The sequence below is a fragment of the Tribolium madens genome, unplaced genomic scaffold (genome assembly GCF_015345945.1).
Source record: "Tribolium madens isolate multiple individuals breed KSU strain unplaced genomic scaffold, Tmad_KSU_1.1 Scaffold_71;HRSCAF=194;Tcas5.2_LG6, whole genome shotgun sequence".
Classification (NCBI taxonomy): Eukaryota; Metazoa; Arthropoda; class Insecta; order Coleoptera; family Tenebrionidae; genus Tribolium; species Tribolium madens.
Window position 1 is genome coordinate 4,316,237 of NW_025401041.1, and position 19,278 is coordinate 4,335,514.

A 19,278-nucleotide genomic window follows, 5' to 3' on the forward strand; every position below is an offset into this window, starting at 1 on the left:
TTTTGGACTTAGAATAATTGTTCTCTGCTTGATAACTCCTATCACATTGGCGGTTTTATTTTTTTGACAACAATGTCACTTTGACAAATAATTAATTAACTGAATAATAATGATTGTTGTTAAAAATGACTTTGTGTTTTTTATCTTAAAGCTGTTTTTTTGAGTTGCCGTTTATTAAAATTATATTTTTCACCCATATTTTTGTTATTTAACTTGCGTAAACTTATTTATCAAAGTAACATCATTGACAAAAAAGTAAAACCGCCAATGTGATGAGATTTAAAACGCAGAGAAAAATAATTAAATAATTATAAGTCCAAAGTCGAGAGAAAAATTAACTTTTATTTTCACTGAATCAGAATAATGAAGTTTTAAGTACAGATTTGCTCGTTTCAGGTGAGGCAAAAAATGTTTTTATTTTGCAGTTTTGCCGTAAAATCAAAGTTAAAAAAAAATCCTCTTGTAAACTCAACCCAGGGACATACTGTAGATATGATAGGTTTACTATTTTCACTAGAAGATTGTAATTATTAGAATTCTGCCAAAAAAAATGTGTTTATTTTCGAATACTGAATCAGTGCGGTATCTTCTCGTATCTTTTTCGGGGATTCTGAAAGTCAAAAAATTTCTTGTTATTCTACAACACGGCGTGCGCTAAATTTCACAAAGGCACAAATGCCTTGTAAAAATGAGATATTGTAGCCGTCAAAAATGGAATTTATAGTTGTCGAGACTAAAAAATTGATTTATACTCGTAGTTTTAATTATTTTTTTTTAACTTTATTTACTGAATAATGCGCTATTAAAGTCAATTTCGATTGTTATTACGTGTATCCTCATTAGACTTTTTTCGTAACTCCGTACCTATTAAAAGAACCTTTCAACAATTTCGCCAAACGTAAAGATTGTTTATTTGTCTAATTTTCTAATAAGAAAAAAAATTAAATCGGAAAATGAAGGACAATTTCTTTTTCCATCAAAAACTACTTTGTCTAAAGTAGTAGTCAGGGATAGAAAAATCACATGTAAAACATAAAGAGAATAAATAGTATATTATGTTATTATGCAAGTAAAATAAATACCCACAAATAAATGTCAAATAGCATATTATAAAAACGAAAATACCAAAGAAATATATAAATAAAATCCTTGTTTTGATTCTTGTTTTTTATAGCATGATCAATCATTTCTTTGACATATTGCGATATCTATACTTATTTGGAATAAGGCGGTTTTTTATTTTTGTACTTCCGTTTAAAAAGAGATCTATTTCGAAGTGAACTATAAGCACTAATAAATTCAAAATCTACTGACTTCTAAGGTCTTTTTGGACCTACGAAGTGATCCAGAAAGACTGAATCTGTTGGTAACAAATTTGAAAGTATTTTTTTTAATAATTTGAAACACTGCAACCGGATACGGTTTTGCTTGACAAATACTTTAGTACACCCGGGGAAAAAACTATTCACCAGTCTAACTTAGTACTCGGGCTGCGCTTTGTCGCAATAGTGTTTCAGACTAACTAGAGCAGGTAATATGTCGAAAAACCCTTATTTAGAAAGTTGGTCCGGACCCGAAAAATGTCTTTTTGTGAAAATTACTTCAATGAGCATAGATTATAACGTATACATTAAATTGTGATTATAATAAACAAGCTTGGTCAAATTATCAAATTACAAATACATAAATTTATTTAAGAAATGTATTTTGCAAGTATACAGTAAGATGTTCCCGGATTAAGAGGAGGAAGAAAAGAGAAAAAAAAAATTACCTTTGATTTTACGCCAAAACTGCAAAAGAAAAACAGTTTTAGCCTGACTTGACTTTTAAGATTCTTTATCTACAGCTTTCAAAATCAAGATTGTAGAACTAGTTTTAAATGCCAGAATTTTTTAATAAACTGTGAATTTTGCCAATTTCTATCAAGTTATTTCTTTTACAATCAAAATTCTGAACTTAATAATATATTTTATAATAGCCTGCCAAAAGAAAACAAATTTTTACCTTTGATTTTACGCCAAAAAAGCAGATATAGCAGATGTTAAACTATTTTTTTATAAATTCTTTTGAGTAGATAAAGTAACACTTTAACAGCAAGGGATGTTTTTGCTTTATCTGAAACGAAACGAAATCTGTAATTAAAACTTCATTATTCTGAGTCAATAGGAAGAAAAGTTTACTTTTGGACTTGTAATAATAATCTTTCTTTGCTTTTCAAGTCCCATCACATTGGCGATCTTATTTTTTTGACAACGATGTCACTTTGACAATTAATGAAATAATTGAATAATGATTGTTTTTGTTGAAAATGACTGTTTTTTTTCAGAAGCTGTTTTTTTTTTTTGAATTGCCATTTATTAAAATTATGTTTTTTTACAAACATTTTTGTTATTTAACTTGCGTTAATTCTTCTGTCAAAGCGACATCGTTGTCAAAAAAATTAAACGCCAATGTGATGGGATTTAAAACGCAGAGAAAAAATTACACTAGTTTACACGATTTTTATACCTTAGCTTAAAGTAATTTCTTATAGATTTTGAGGCACTGAGTTCAAAAAAAAACTATTTAAAAAAGTTCACTTATAAGTAATTAACAAAAATACAAAAACCGCCAAAGAACAAATTAAAAATGAGTTATTTTACTTTTTTTGTTAKTAAACTTGTTTGGATCACTTTTCTTTATAACAATCCAACAGTAATATACTAACATATTTCCATMCCAAAAACCTTCGTGTCGATCTTTGAAGACCCTTCAGATCTTGATGAAAACGCTCGTCTTGTTTGTCACTCATGCTCCCTAAATTTTTAGAAAAAAAGTCCAAATGCGAGTGAAATGTTTTTAAGACCTATTTAGACCCATATGGTAATAATTTTTCAATAATTCAGCAACAATTTGAATTAAAATAAATTTTAAATCGGAGACATTTGTGCCGAAAGCAGGAAAACTATCACGTGATCGACAAATACAAGCTCAAAATCAAGAGAAAAATTAATTCGGGGACATACTGTATAATATTAGTTATTATTATTATTATTATGGCATTTTGGGTTTTTTGCTTTGTTTAGAAGTAATAAAAATAAATATAAAAAAACGAAAGAAACTAACTTTGAAATGAAATACATGGGCATGCATTTTTTTTCTTCTAAAATTTGCTTAGTGTCATTTTGCAAATTATTATAATCACTATTTAATAATCTATACTCATTGAAGAAATGTTCAGAAAAAGACCGTTTTGAAGAAACGTGAGTCCGGACCAACTTCCTAAATAAGGGTCTTTCTACATATTACCTGCTCCCCAACAAGTTAGTCTGAAACACTATTGCAACAAAGCGCAGTGTGAGCAGAAAGTTAGACTGGTGAATAGTTTTTTCCTCGGGTGTACAACCCCTCAAGATTGTTGAATTGTTGTAAATCAAAAGCGTACTCCAATGGTAACTTTTAAAAATTAGATTCATGATAGCCAACAGATTCATTCATTGGGGATCACTTTGTAGAAGAAATATCCTCTTTATCTAGGTTGTATATCCTCCTTACCCCGTGATGGTCTTACCAAAAGAAAATTTTCTTGCAATTGCATTTTCTTTAATTATTTGCTAATGTTATCAATAAAATTCTCTTCGAGTATTAATAATTTTCATGAACCAACAAAATGAAAAAAAATAAATAAATTTCGACCATAACAGTTGATTTAAAAAACAAATTGTTAAAATTCTCTGGCCTCTAACAGATCGAAACACAATATTCAAAAGACAAATTATTTGCATACCCAAATTCTAGGACACATTCCGATTTTGGTAAAAAAAATGTTAATTTATTTCACTTTAGCGAACCAATATAATCTAAATAAATCCGCTCTTCTTGGCTATTTTCACAAAATTCTTAGGAATTTTTCGAAAGCCTTATTAAGTTTTAAAACCGGCCTTATGTTAATAGTGACCACCTGGCCATTGAATCGACCACATGTGGGTATTATCAGCAAACAATTGAGTAATTTATACCATGCTCTCGAGACAAGTTACAAGATCTTCGATTTTGCATTTATCAGACATTGACCATCTGAAAGTCGAACATTCTTACCATTATCATTACTATAAAAGACCATCGCAAACCCATCCCTTTCAAGACACACTAATTTAATACAGTTTCACGAACAAATATATCAGATAGGCGTGGAAAAATCAATTCGACAACGATAATAAAAATGTGATAGAGAAAATGGGAGGAGTCAAATCTTATCCGTTCAAAATTTTTAATACGATTTGTTGCTAAGACGAATTTGAAGTGAGTCAAAGTAGGTCATGGGATTATTTTAAATTAGTTTTTTTGATAATTTGAATAATTTATTTTCAAGTACGAGATAACGTATAATTTTTGACGGATGTCCGAGATTAGGTATGTCACTTTGAAACAAAAATAAACAATTGATATAAAACAATTCCGATATTATAAAGACATGGGCGGAGCCTATTAATATTCTATTTAATTTGACACAATATAATTTATTAAAATTTCCTCTACATTGTGTGTTTTTTTTATTTCTCATTTCATAAAACATTTCTATATTTAGCAACAAACTATCACATTTTCATGAATAGACGGATTCTTTATACTATCAACGTTTTCCTATTTAAATAATCACAGAAAAGTGTTGATTTGTAGAAATTAAAAACTTTATTAAAAATATTAAAAAATGTAGGTTAAATGAGAGTAAGACCTTGCATGTCAAGTTTATTTTGTTTATTTTTAATTTGTCCTCCCAACAGGGAATAAAATGAAGCTTTATTCCCCCATTTTTGACTAATAATCTGGTACTTTATTCATTCGACTACTGAAATAAAGTACCAAAAAACTACTGAAAACAGAAAAATATAAAACAAAACTTTTCACAATCTAGTCATATAAATTAACAATGAACTTTTACTCATTCTTTTCAAATTTAATAATAATGATGAACTTTGTGTGTTTGGAATATTACAAAACGTGGCTTAGTTATTTGAGTAGAAATGTGGAATTGTTTTAAAAAAGAATTTATCTATACACATAGCTCACGTAATATATTGTTAAAATTAATTAAAACTTAATACAGAGTGGTTATAAATGATTTTCATCTAGCCAGCTTTGGGATTTTTTTGCATGTAACTTTATTTGTGCCGCTCTACTTTTTTGAAAGCTCTAGTTCTGTTATTAGTGTCACTTATTAAATAATAATAAATTGTTGTTAATTAAATTTTTATTGTTTCAACTAATTTCCAATAATAATTGATAATAATGTATACTTTGGAAGAAAACAAGTTTATAATTGAAGTCTATTTTAGAAGTGGACGCTTAGTAAACTGCGATTTTTTAATTTTGAGTTACAACAAGTAGGTACCCCTATTTTCGTAAAGCGACATTTTTTATTTTACATGGAAAATTCACTGCTGGCTAGATGAAAATCATTTATAACCACTCTGTACTTTTAGGGCCGATTTACAAAACGAAATTTAAAATTTAATTCAAAATTACACTAATTCGAATTAAGTTTTCACTTACTTTGCATTAACACTTTAAGTTAAGCACGAATTAAAATTAAGCGTATAAATACACACGGCGACAATCTAACTATTGGCAATTTAATTTGAAAAAAAAATTAAAAAATGCCCACGTAACAAAAACAATTCTCACAAATCAGAACGAATTTGAAATATTTTGAATTTTACAAATTTCATATCATATTTCTTTATTTTGAAATACATTATTTACTAATAACCTTTATTCTTGAAAGAAACGGCTTTTTCACTTCTTTGTTAGAAATTTATAAATCTTAAATAGAAAAAATTACAAATGAAATATTATTTTTCACTCCCAATTTAATTAACATGTGTGAAATTTTGTAAATAAAAAATCGAATATTTTGCATTCCCACAGCATAGATGATTCAAACAAAACCCACACATGGCAAATTAAAATTGCATTGTTGTGACTTGGCAATCATGGAAATTTATCCAATTGTAAATAAAGATAGGAAAACTGAAAACATTATTGTGATAATGATAGTAAAACAAGTCGTAATTACAAATTAATTTTTACTTAGGTAGGTATAGGTAACCATTTCGCTTTCGTTGGGGTTATTTATCACGACGCACTTTTTCCCTCCAAAAATAATTTTGGCCCGTGTTTGACACCGTCAAATTCCGATCCCCACACTTCGATGATCCCATCCACTTGGCAACATCGCTAAAAACGAGTGCAATGCACCACAAAGCAATGCACTTTGTTGCAGGTTTGCAACTGACTCGACCAGAGATCAATTTTTGGACCCACTTTTGTTATTTTTAAAATACCGTTGATCTCTCGTGTCTTTGCACTTGTAAATATGTGCTGCACCGTATCGTATTTTTAGATTTTTCACGATTTAGTGGCTATTTGATTTTTTTTCGAAATGGTATACCAGAGACAAAGACTTTTTATCTTATCGGGTCTGTGTTAAATGGAGTTTTGATAAATCTTGTGTTTTTACTTGACCTCGATAAATACGAATATGTTAAACCTAGACTGGCTTATCCGGACCAAAAGGCCACGTGATTGAATATAATGACGCGTTCTTAATAATTAAAAAAATAAAATTAATGTAACCATGAAATACTCACAGAAAATTTCAATTTCTATTAGAAATCCAATAACCTAATAATTGTATCGAGTTAAGAAATAGAAAGATAGTTCGATTTAATGTTGCACAACACGAAGCGTTCAAATTACCAGAAAAAAGACCTAATATCAATTGAAATTGCACTTTACACAATTGTTTCTTACACATTATTGAAGAAAATTTTGTTTTTAACGTTTTTGGACAATTTCTTGTAAAAAATTATAAACAACGGTAAGAAACAAGAGAAATCCAAAAATATAAAATATGTTTAGTAATAATTGGAGCATTTTTCTTGTAGAAAATGATTAAAACATGTTTATTTAAATATTATTTTTAGTTACTTACTTGCAATAATAAACATTTAACAGGTTCATAAATTAATAATAATAAATTATACTGTTGATGTATAAAATTGCTTATATTATTAATTAATTTGATTTATCATTTTGTCATGCTTTGGTTTCCGGTTTAATATGAAATACTATATGGAGCACTACTCTTTTAGTTATAAAGGTAATGTAAATGATTTCTTTCCTTGTTTAACACTACAAAATTGTCAAAACAATATTCAAATATGTATTTAAAATCCATTTTTATAAATAAACAAATCGTAAAGTCTGTTTTTTAACGAAAATGTAAATAATCTTAATCTTAGAACCCCTAGCAAATTCATTCATGGTAATTTTAATAAAATAAGTTGACAGTTTCACTTTTTGACTTAATTTGAAATCGTCTAAGATTTAGAGATAAAAATATGTAAATTTGAGAAGAAAAGTGTGCAATTAGAAATCAGAAAAAGCCCACTATTAAAATTTACACACAATTTGTAAGCAGGTCTGCTAAACAATCGTTAATTTTTAGCAATAAATTTACGAAAATACAAAATAAACATGAATGAAGAACGCATTTAAATTAGTGTTTCTGGTGGAAAAAGTAACAATTTTTAAACTAAAGCTGAAGAATTTAGAACATGCATCAACTTCGAGCTCATTTCAATAAATTACACAAAATTTATTGCCAATCTTCATGCAAAATAACTTTTTCTTACTCATAAAAGTTTTTGTAACAAGAAGTTCATTTTTGCGCCCACATCAACATTACTTGCAGTGTGTTTCTATCAATATTATTAGCACACATGGACACAACATTTTGACAACATTTTAGCACCATAACATTTTAACAAAATTCCTTGAGGCAGAACAAAAAGCAAACAAAATTTGTGAGTATGGAGATAAGCTGCTACAAATTTTTTCACCAAAATTTTAACTTTGGTGATTTCCGTTAAAAAAACAAAATTTAAACTAGGATACGCATATAAACATCATTGCGAGAAATGTTTTTATTACCAATTGTCTTGCGTATAAAAAACAAATAAATCTAAATAAAGATCTAAATAAAGATTTACAAAATTTAGTCAAAACATTATTTTTTTCTTGCTATTGCTCTTTTAACGTCAATAATTTTTACAGTCACCTGTAACTCAAAATTAAAAAAAAAATAATTGATCCATAGCAATCCCAATCCCAACCGATCCAACAATTATCATTGATTGTCCCATGTTAAATGTATCGAAATGTAAAAAATTCAATAAAACCAATTTACATTTAAACTCATCGGCAACACAAATAAAATTCCCAAATCCACACAAAACGGTCAATCCATCATTCACCCTAGAGATTACCAGCGCCACGCTATAATCACTCATAGCCCCATTAAGAAACCCATCGTCAAACCTATTTATCGTCAGGAAACCGGTCATTCCTTCAATACCTTGACATTTTCTTTCTCCACTTCCGCCCCTTTTGACCCTTTCATTTCAAAATCGTCATTTCTGGAAATCTCCAACAGCGAACCGATGCCCTCATTGGTCTCCAAAACGGTTCTAGAACCGTTAGCACCAATAGAACACTCGCTCGCACCCTCCTAGCTACTTTTCTAGGCGTGCAATTAGAACAGGAAAGTCCCTTTGAATGAATGGTATATTTGAGAGGGGAGATTTACCGATTCGTCACAATATACACAAAATTTTTTTTTTTTTTGAAGGGTGCGAAAAATTCAACTCATCCCCTCTTTGCACAATTCGTGTTGGTGTTGCTACGAATAACTGTTTTTGGACGGATGGAACGAAGAGGTGATGATATTCGGCGAAGGTCGTTCGTTGAGGGGTGGAAATTTAGGGGACGGTGGCTTTGTTGGGGTGCAACGAGGATGGGGCCGATTTTTGTGATCCAAGCTTCAAGGGTAGTTGTTTCATAATTTTGACCCAGTTATTTATCATTTATTTTATTTCTTGTCAAATTTTTATAGCGAACACACCAAAAACTTTATTTATAATCCTTGAGCTTGAAGTGTTGCTTAATAACGAGAAACACAAAACGGAAACGAAGCTTTGATAAGTTTTTTTTTTATAAACCAGTAAAACGTAACTTTTCCTCGAATGATTGCAGTGCCACAAAAATTTAAAAATTTCCATTAAAAACAATTTTTGAAACATGTAGTGATGAACTCTTCAGTCAAATTAATACTAAAAAAAACACTTTCACAAAAATCGTTTAGATATAAAAAATCGTTACTAAATAATAAAAAAGTCCCTCCTAAACATTTTTAAAATCTACTTACAGCGTTCCAAATTTATGTAACTTTTAAAAAACTTGTAGATAAATTCATTCAAATTAAAACTAATCAGTTTTTGAAAAAATCCTCGAACAAGTCAATACTATTTTTTAAAAGTGTACATTCTAGTATGAAATTAAAATTTTCACCTTCGTTTATTTTCGTGCTATGACATCACTGAATTTTTCTTATTTCTTAAAAAAACCTCATATTTTTAATTGATTTTAATGAAGCATTTAGATATCAAATTTGTGGTATAATTTTTTGACACCTTACATATTTAATAAAAAAAATAAGTAAATTAAATATTGGACTTAAAAATTTTTCTTAAAGGGTAGATATGTTTTTTTCGAAAAAAAACGCTCGATAAAGTTAAATAATTTTGACCATAAAAAGTAGTTTGACGTTTAAGGTTTGTCAAATGTCAAAATTAGTGACGTCATCCCACTTTTTTTAATGCCACTACTTATGTATGTTTATAAACATCTCACCACCACAATTACTCTTTTTTTAAGTATTATACACGGTGCGTCAGAACTCGAGTCCCAGAGAAAAATTTCAAATAAGATAAGATATCAGAAACATGGGAAAAATATTTAAAAAATTCTATCTGTGAAAAATTTTTGACAATAATCTTTTGACTGTTAACATTTTTTTGTCTATTTAATGATACTGATGATCTTGTATATATTTTTTTTATAATTATTTAGTAAAGGTACAAAAATTTTGCAAATAAAACCCACAAATAACATTAAACAGAGTTACAATTTAGGATATAGCTTCCTTGTTTCCTCTTTTAATAGCCTGTAGCAAAAAAAATTTGAAAATTATTTTTTCAACAGGAATAGGCAAAGTGCAAAATTTAAACTATCATAACTTCTAAATTTTTATAGATAGATTTTTTTTACATTTTTCCCATGTTCCTGGTATCTTACCTTTTACCTTTACCTTACCTTTTTCTGTGAGGCGCGAGTTCTGGCGCATCCTGTATAAGTACCTATACCACCTTCTAGGTAAAACCTATTGATGAAATCGTTTCCTTATTAGAAAAATATTTTTATTAGAAGAGCCATTTAAAACAGTACCACCAAAAACTTTTTACTCATTGTATTCTACCTTCAAAAGCTTCAATTTTTTATATTCTTTACAAAATTAAATTAAGAAAAATAATAAGACACACAAAACAAATAAAATAAAAGCGAAAAACATCCCAAAAATGAATGGTACACTAAGAAAGCCATTTTTAGTTATGTACTTAGAATTTAGAATTATAAAAAAAACAAAATCGCAATCGTAAAATAAAAACACAGATTTCGCTAAATTTTCAATTATTTCACGCCAAAGCTTTTGAGAATAGTTATTTATTCTACGAGTTTGAGTGTAAATCGGACGCATTATTTCACCGAGAGTATTTTTGAACCACGAGTGTAACGAGGTTCCACGAGGTGGAATAAAGCGTCCGTTTTACACTCAAACGAGTTGAATACAACATTTTATTCTTCGAATTAGACTCAACAAGGCTTAAACTTGTTTTAAATTCGTTGAAAATAATCTGACATTTCGTATTGAGAAATGCCAAACAGTTGTCCTTACACGGGAAAAAAAAACCGTAAATTTTGACAGTATCGAAGAATAAAATCATTTCTTTTGTATTTGCCACTTTTATATAAATATATTTTTAAAGTAACAATTTGCGACATACAAAAACGTCAAAAAGAGGGTAATAAATTTCACAATGTAAATTTGATTTTGCTTGACAATCCAAATTTTTTGAAATGCTACCTAGAGTAGTATTTAATCAATTTTATGTTTATGAGCAAAGTACCTAATTGTTACACATTTTTCTCTCTAACAGTTCAAGTTTTTTCATTTTGCTCTAGTCGGTGACTGTTCCATTAAGAGAGTTGATGCTTTTAAAATTGACCAAATGTCAAGTTCGCCAATAAATTAATTACTTTGTCAATAGGTCTTAAAAAATAGACTTGTTATGACTGCGACGTGTATTACACTATTATTAAACACACAATAATATCTCAGTATTGTTATTTACCAACTTGATTAATACAAAAAACTCATTAGTCACAACAATAAAATTTTAATAAACGTAAGCGCAAATTTCAGACAATCGTGAATCGATCAATCAGGAATGTCTGATACTGTGTGTAACATTTAACAATTGCACATGAAACAACATTTTTTCTAAAAGAAAAAAACATAAAAAACGTGATGCAGTTGCGAATATTTTCAAATTAAACAAAATATGATGTCAATATTTTTTAATTTGTTTTGCATATTATCGAACATGCAGTCAATAACAACCAATAGATAATGTGTTACTATTTCAACCCTAACTAAAAATTAACAAAATGGAAAGCAATTTCCTCAAATTATACTGAAAACAGAGTTTGTCAGATTTGTGACTAGATCTAGTCGTATTATGAAATTAAAAGCAAACTTTATGGTAAAATAATCGCGGAAGCATTATGGACGTTATTAAAAAAAATGACTATGTTGATTATACCTAACCAATTCTTTTTTTAAACAAATTCTTATCAAAATAGAAGTAAAAATATTGTTTTGTTTTTTAAATTAGAAAACATTTGTTCCACTGTAATAATTAAGCAATTTTCGAAAAAATATAAATTGAGATTATAAGAAATAAGCCAGTTTCATTCTTCACGCTGTAATTATTTTTCGAGTCAGGTGCAGTTTTTCAAACGGCAATTAAATCGAAATCATCATAATTGAGTTTCAAAAACGTGATATTCTCCCCACATAAAAAATATATATTTTTTCATTGCAAACCGTTGATGGAAGTTTTACAGGAATTAATGACAATTCTGCTTAATTTAGAGCTTGTCCATTTATTGCGGTTTTCATATAGCGGTTAATAATTTGAAAAAAGCCATTTGTGTTTGTGTTAAAATAATTGTTTGATATTTTCGTTGAATTTCTCAATTTTGTTACCATCTGTGCCTTTTGCAATCAACCACAGCCTTTTTTCACCTAAATATTTTAAATTCAAATTTGTTGTAGTAACTTACAGACTTGCTTTTTTAACAACACTGGCATGCTTTTACTAAACTTACGTAAAGATTATTTTGATAAATGCCTATAAAATAACAATAAATCAACGTGGAACGTGATCGGATGAATAAATTGATATGTGAGTACCATTTATTTCTCAACGTTACGTCAAAATGAAATGAATTTCAAAATTACATTTAAATATTCCAAGAATTAGTCGAGTGAAATATGCCGAGAGAAAATTCTACAATATGATTGCAAAATACTCAAAAGACAAGAGACCACCCGGTAAATGGAAACAGTGCAAAAAAAACATGACGTATGTAAAGAGATAATTGAATTTATTAGTCTTGCACAAAGCCATTAACACCGCAAGGAACATAGTGTCTTGTTAGTGCCTTTTTCTAAGGTAGAATGAAATTTATTTAATTGATGGGAGACAACAGAATATTATTTACGAGTTTATAATCTGATTTATCATTATGGCGATCTAATTGAGAAATAAATTTGATCAAAATTTACCATTTTTGAGACATATAGTTTTAATACAATGAAAAAAAAATCCTAAATCAACACATTTTGCATTTTGCAATTTTTAAATTAAATAAGCTATTTTAAATACACTTAGGTAACTCCTTCTAATTTCTGTAAGTCCAAGTTTTTATTCAATCTAGGTTTTTATTTAATCAATCAATCAACACCTTGATTTGTGTTTTTAAAATGTATATTAGGTCGTTGCATAAGAAAATCGCCGTTTTCTAAAAGAAAATGTATTTGAAAATTAGTAGAAAAATTTTATTGTTATACCTACACCACTTAAAGAAAAGATTTGCCTTTGACGATTGTTACCTCTTTCAACTGGTAAATTTTTGTGTAAAGAATTTATAACAATTTCAACTTTTGATTCTTTGTGGGTTAAAGCTGAAGATATGAAAAACAAGCAAAAACATCAATGTTTATAGGTCTCTTGTCTCCAAAAAGTCACTGTAGACAACCAACTAAAATCTTTTGTTAAATTTGATACTATATGAAAGACAAATCACTATGCATGAAAATTTATTCCTAAATCAGACTTTCTTAGGGTTGCATTTTCTTTAAACCTAAAGGGTTTCCTCGGACCCAAAAATTAGGTAAGTACTAGAAATTATCATCGACCAACTGTTTTTTTTTTTCAAAAATTTTGTATACTTTGTTCATATTCAAATCACTAACTCTCCATATTGTAAGAATAATGATAAAAATTTATTCAAAAAGCAGTCTTTATTAAAACTTAATATCATGCATTTCCTTTAAAACTTAAACAAAATCCATTTTATTCATAAAAAAAATGTCCAAGAAAAAGAAGCTGTCAGAAATGCTTCAATATTTTTTTACTACTAGAAATCCACACTTTTTTAATAATAAAATTCATTCGAAGTAAAAAACAGACTTCATACATAATTTAATGAATCGACACCAACAAAAATATACTGACCGGCACAAAAACATTTTTCTATATGTAATTTATAAAAAAACGTTTATTACAGCACATCAAGAATATACAGGGTGCGTCAGAACTCGCGCAAGTAAAATAAGATACTATGAACATAGAAAAAAAGTTAAATCTGTCAAAAAAATTTGACACTTGACTATTTAATGAAACTGATGATCTTGTATATATGTTTTTTTTTATAATTATTTAGTAAAGGTACAAAAATTTTGCCAGTTAAAGCCACAAATAACATTAAACAGAGTTACAATTTACCATACAGCTTACTTTTTTCCTCTTCTAATAGCCTGTAGAAAATAAAACTTGGAAAATTATTTCTCCAACAGAAATAGAGTGCAAATTTAAACTCTCATAACTTCCAAATTTTTATAGATAGAATTTTTTAACATTTTTTCCATGTTCCTGGTATCTTACTTTACATGGCATTTTTCTCTGGGGCACGAGTTCTGGAACACCTCTACACAGACTATCCTTATTTAAACTTTCTATTTCGTGTAATACAGGGTGTTTATGGTCTTGGAGTTAAAAATTATAGTATAGCCGACAAAGAAAAACTCACAGAAAAGTGGAATTTAATAATGTTAATTAATTAATGAGTCCCTGGACTTAAGAAATCACTTTATAGTTTTGACACTGTCAATAATTGATTTGGTTTTGCCTTAGTTTTTATCAAAATTCGAAGATATCTGTTTAATCACTTCTAATGAAATGGTTTCCAATAAGTTTGATTTGATTTTTTTTTTGACTTTTTTTCAAATTTATGATCATGGATCGTTGAAATAGTAAATTCGTTGTCGTAATTATGATTTACGGTGAAGCACAAGGTAATGACACTAATAGCGATTGCAGTACCTGAAGCTGCAATTCTCAAACAAATAATTCAAAACTAATTGTTTCATAAGGTAAATTTTTATTTTATACAGGTTGTGTCTTAAAACTCGCGCTTAGAGAAAAATGTCACGTGCCGACGGCAATACGTTACTAAAAAATAAAACCGAAAAATTTACTTCTGCTTGCCTAACAAAGTTGCTAAACGTTAAAAACCACTAATCTCAGAATATTACTAAAAAATTAAGCTGACTTCTAGTTTCAGTTTACCCTCAAATTTCCCTTTAAGTTGCAATAAATATCTGGCTTACTGTAATTTTGACCGTATTTAATTTGCTTTTACTGTCAACAGTGGTGTTATTAGATCAACACGCTATAACACAGTAATCTACTTGTTGCAGATGCTGGACATGGTATAATTATTGATAACTTTCAAAATTCGATATTAAAAGTTTTAAAAATTCCCAATAAATCTCCCATTTTCTCAAATATCTCCAGTACCATCTTCAGTAAAAAAGCATTATTTAGAAATAACTTCTTCTAGCTCAATTCTTTTTGATTTGATATAAAATTCCGGTCTATAGTTGGAATTTCTTTCAGCATTACATTATGATTACATTTTTATTGAAAACTTACGAAAAATACTCGTTGTCTCGCTGAGCATCGTAGAAAGTATTGTTACATGATTACATTGTAAAATTTAATTTCACAAAAGTCTGACACTAACATTAAAAACAAATTAAAAGTGTTAAAATTATGCAGTAAGCCAGACATTTTTTTTTAATTTGCAGGCAGAATGGTATTATTTTTGAAAATAAGCAAGTGATGTCATTTTGCAGTAACACCTCGAGTTGCCCTTCTGGGGTTGATGGATTTAAAAGTCTAGCAATTTTGTTATGCACACAAAGTCCTGGGACCCATTGTATAACGTTTAGTTTTTTATTAATTACTGAATATGTAATCTATTTTTTTTTAATTTCAACCACAAGACCGTCAACATTCTGTATACATTTGCTTAGCTTATTTTCCAACATGTTTTAATAAAAAATAATCGGACTTCAGTAACTTTTAGATACTTCAAAAAGTCGTTTAACATGTTAACTCAGTTGTTAATTCCTAATTTTACCCCGTCTCTTGTGTTTCATTACCAAAAACAATCAAAAAGTGCCTTTATCCTCTGAAGATTCCGCCAGGAATTGCCACAAGAACCCGCAGAGCTCGAGTAAGAATTGCCAATGGCAACACGTTTCAGAAAAGTACAGTCAAATAATTTTCTAATTTATCGAACTCTTGTGTGGTCTTCAACGGATTATGTTTTAACGTTTCACAAACAGAAACCAAAATTCCTTGTAATTCAGTAAAAGACAAAAATAATTCCCACTACAAAATTAAAATAATCTTTAAAAAAAATTAAAACCTAGCTGAAAATAACTAGTATAACTCTCAGGAGTCATTACCAGTAAGAAAATCCCACATTTATTACCGTATTGATTTACCAATAGTCAACAATAAATTTAGTTTCGAAAATTTTTTTCTCGTCATGCTTCTGCTAAAATTCAACAAAACATCTTTGAAAATAAACATGTAAATCATGTTTTAATATACTCTTTGTGTCACACAACTTAACACTACTTGAACCTCCCCTTGGCCAATCCAAAGCCGTCTTTAATAACCCCAAGTTGAAAAAAAAAATTGTATTTCCTCAAAAAACTCGCGACCAATTACACATCATTACAGTCATTACCTTCCTCTATAATTATCCATAAAAATCTCATTTTGCGTCTTTTTCCCCAATTCATAGAACGTTCCGGTGCCTCAATTGCGTTGTTACCAATTCCCTCCCCTTACCTTTCTCAACCTCCTCAAAAACCTCACCAAAATCACTCCACATAACCACGGCACTGTTTTAATCGACGCAACGGCCGTCTCAACCCGACATTTTGTAATGTTTTTCGACGAACGAACCAATCAAAGAGTCGAGCGCGTGCATTCCAAACGGTGCAGTTGAATATAACTACAACGAGGAGACGTGGATCGACGATGACCATGGCGTTGCAGCCAGCGACCCCTGCACTGTCTAGATGGAATCGTCGTCGTTTTTTCCTGGGGGCCGTCGTCGTCGTTACCGCCATGGTCATGGGGGCACCGAGACACCGAGCCATTCTCGAGGGTGCAACTGCGAACATGGCCGAGTCGGAGGACGCTCGTGCACTAAATATTGATCTAGATTTGAGGGGAAAACTGCAGCGACGACGCCGATGCAAGCGTCTCTACAACTGCACCCGACAGGGGAGGAAGTTTTTCCGGCGACGGCGGCAGCGTCGCCACGGTGACGGATTCAAAATCAAATGCTAGAGACGAAGAGGACCCGGAAGTATATGGGTTACTAACATTTTTGGACTTTTTTTCGATTACAAACAAAAAAAACCCAAAACTTTGACATTTTTATTTTGTGGACATGAAGATTAAAAAACTGAATGAACAAAACAAAGCCTTATCTACTTCAGACAACACAATTCATACATCGTAATAAATAATAAATAAAAAAATTCTTGGAAATATTGTACAGATGAAAGACCAAAGATAATAAATTAAAACCGTCACAAATGAAAATGTTGCTTGAAAGTTTTCCCGGTACATCACAAGCAGAGAAATAGAAGGAAAAATTGACTCAACAAAAAAATAAGTCGGTCAAAATTCAAGAGTAAAAACTATAAAAAAGAATAACCTTATTTTTTTGAAATATAAATTTTTGGCCTCCTAACCTGTAAACGATATCATACGTTTGACAACTATGAAATAGTAGATTACATACCGAGGTGGGAGGTGGTTCATTACCAAGGCGCAATAAGCCGACTACCAAGGTTTGTACAGGGTGTTTCATATAACTTTACGAGGCTTGCGCCTAATGTACGCACCCAAATATACAAAAGTCACAAAACACTGTATACAAAAAATACACATTTAATTATTTAATTTTTGGAGACCCATGACAGTAGTTGTCAAACTAATCACTGTTTCATTAATAGTCATAAACTGCAGTTTTTCAGAAACAATTATCATTTGTTCTATCAAGAGATGGCATGAATATAATTCTAGTTTATCTATCTTAATCACTAACTAACTAAAAACGTTATAATTTTTGAAAGGGTGAACAAACTAGAGAAGATTATCCAATTTTTCGAAATTTGTAATCGAGTTCGTATCGGAATATGTATTATTGATTGCATCTTACAGGGCAGGCCTCGTAAAATTATGTGAAACACCCTGTATACTATAAAATGAAGAAGTTGAAATGTCATACGTTCCAACTTATCACATGCAACGTAATTCGATTATTACTGCATGATTGTGAATAAAAACGTGTTTCACGTGTTTATAAAATATATCCTTTTGTATATCCAAACTTAATTATTAAAATGCCATTTGACATTTTAATAATGTTGTGTTAACCATTTTAAACGGCTCAATTATTAACACACTCCTGTGTCAAATTCACTTGGCTCTGTATAAAATGTAAGGTAGTTACCAGAAGCGAATGTAAATAACTATTTACTTTGTTTATATTTCTAAATGTATCTACATTTTCTTCAGCAATTGTTTCTATTTTTTCAGTAATAATAAGAACAATAAAATTAGCAAGAGTAAACAGCAAGAAATTGAGTTTTCGTAAAAATTCTAGATCCATTAGTAGGTATAAATTCCAACATCAAAAAATTCAATTTCTTTGTGTTTACATCATCGGAATTTTAATGCTTAAAAAATGACCATGTATATATTTATACATACATCCTATGGGACGCGAGTTCTGGCGCAGCCTGTATACCTCTAAATTTAATTCAAAACAAACATTTTGTTCTGATAGCTAAAATCTAAGCAAAATAGTTATCTTTGTTGCAAGTACCCAAAATACAATTTGGCGGACGAACCGATGCGAGGCGAAGCCGAGTCTGGAATAGCAGATAAATCCGGAAAACTTTTTAGGTACGTGTCACAAACATTTTTTTCTTCAAACTCTTAAAACACAATAAAACCTTTTATTGTGTCTGATTAATTTCTCGAAAATAGTAGTGAAAAATAAAAAATAGTACCTAAAATAAGCGCTTTACGTACTATTTTATTGAGTCCGAAAAAAAACTCATTTTAGGGAGCCCGTAAAATTGTTATTTTTGTATATAGCGTATACAAAAATACAAGTTTAAGTTTCTGCTATATTTATTTAGCGCTTTAATTGTATTACAAACAAGAAATTAGAACAACAAAATGTAAAAGCCTTCCGTATACTGTACTCCATTTACTGTTTACTTATTAGTTGACTGCAGGTTATAAATTGCAAAATTGAATTTCTGATCAACTACCGAAATTGATGAAAACACAAAGGTAATTAAGTAATTATTAAGTACATTAACGGTCATTGTTTTCTCATATGGAATTAAATAAGAAATAAATTTCACTTTGTAATTTTACTTTACCTTTTCTTCCATATATCTACATCAATGTTCTTTCAGTTGTCACATAAATCACCTTGATAAATAAAATAATGAATAATTAATTTCACCTGATTTTTTCATAATACCAATCTTCTCAAAGTCCACTTTCATTATTCTATTCAATAAAGAAAAATCATAATAAACGCTCCAATTAACAAATTAAAAACCATTTTTCCTTAATTGTTTCAATCTATAAAATTAAA

The 19,278-nt window shown here is 29.5% G+C and overlaps 1 protein-coding gene and 1 pseudogene across 1 annotated transcript in view; one reads left to right on the forward strand and one right to left on the reverse strand.

Annotated features, from left to right (window-relative positions):
* The window catches only part of LOC123008411 (E3 ubiquitin-protein ligase FANCL), a 26,833-nt gene extending 10,283 nt beyond the window's left edge, over window positions 1–16,550 (reverse strand). The window contains exon 1 of the mRNA XM_044404195.1: window positions 16,434–16,550. The gene's annotated coding sequence lies outside the window, so the exon portion shown is untranslated. The remainder of the gene's footprint in view (window positions 1–16,433) is intronic.
* LOC123009136 lies at window positions 16,531–16,940 on the forward strand (annotated as a pseudogene).
* Window positions 16,941–19,278: the final 2,338 nt, after the last annotated feature.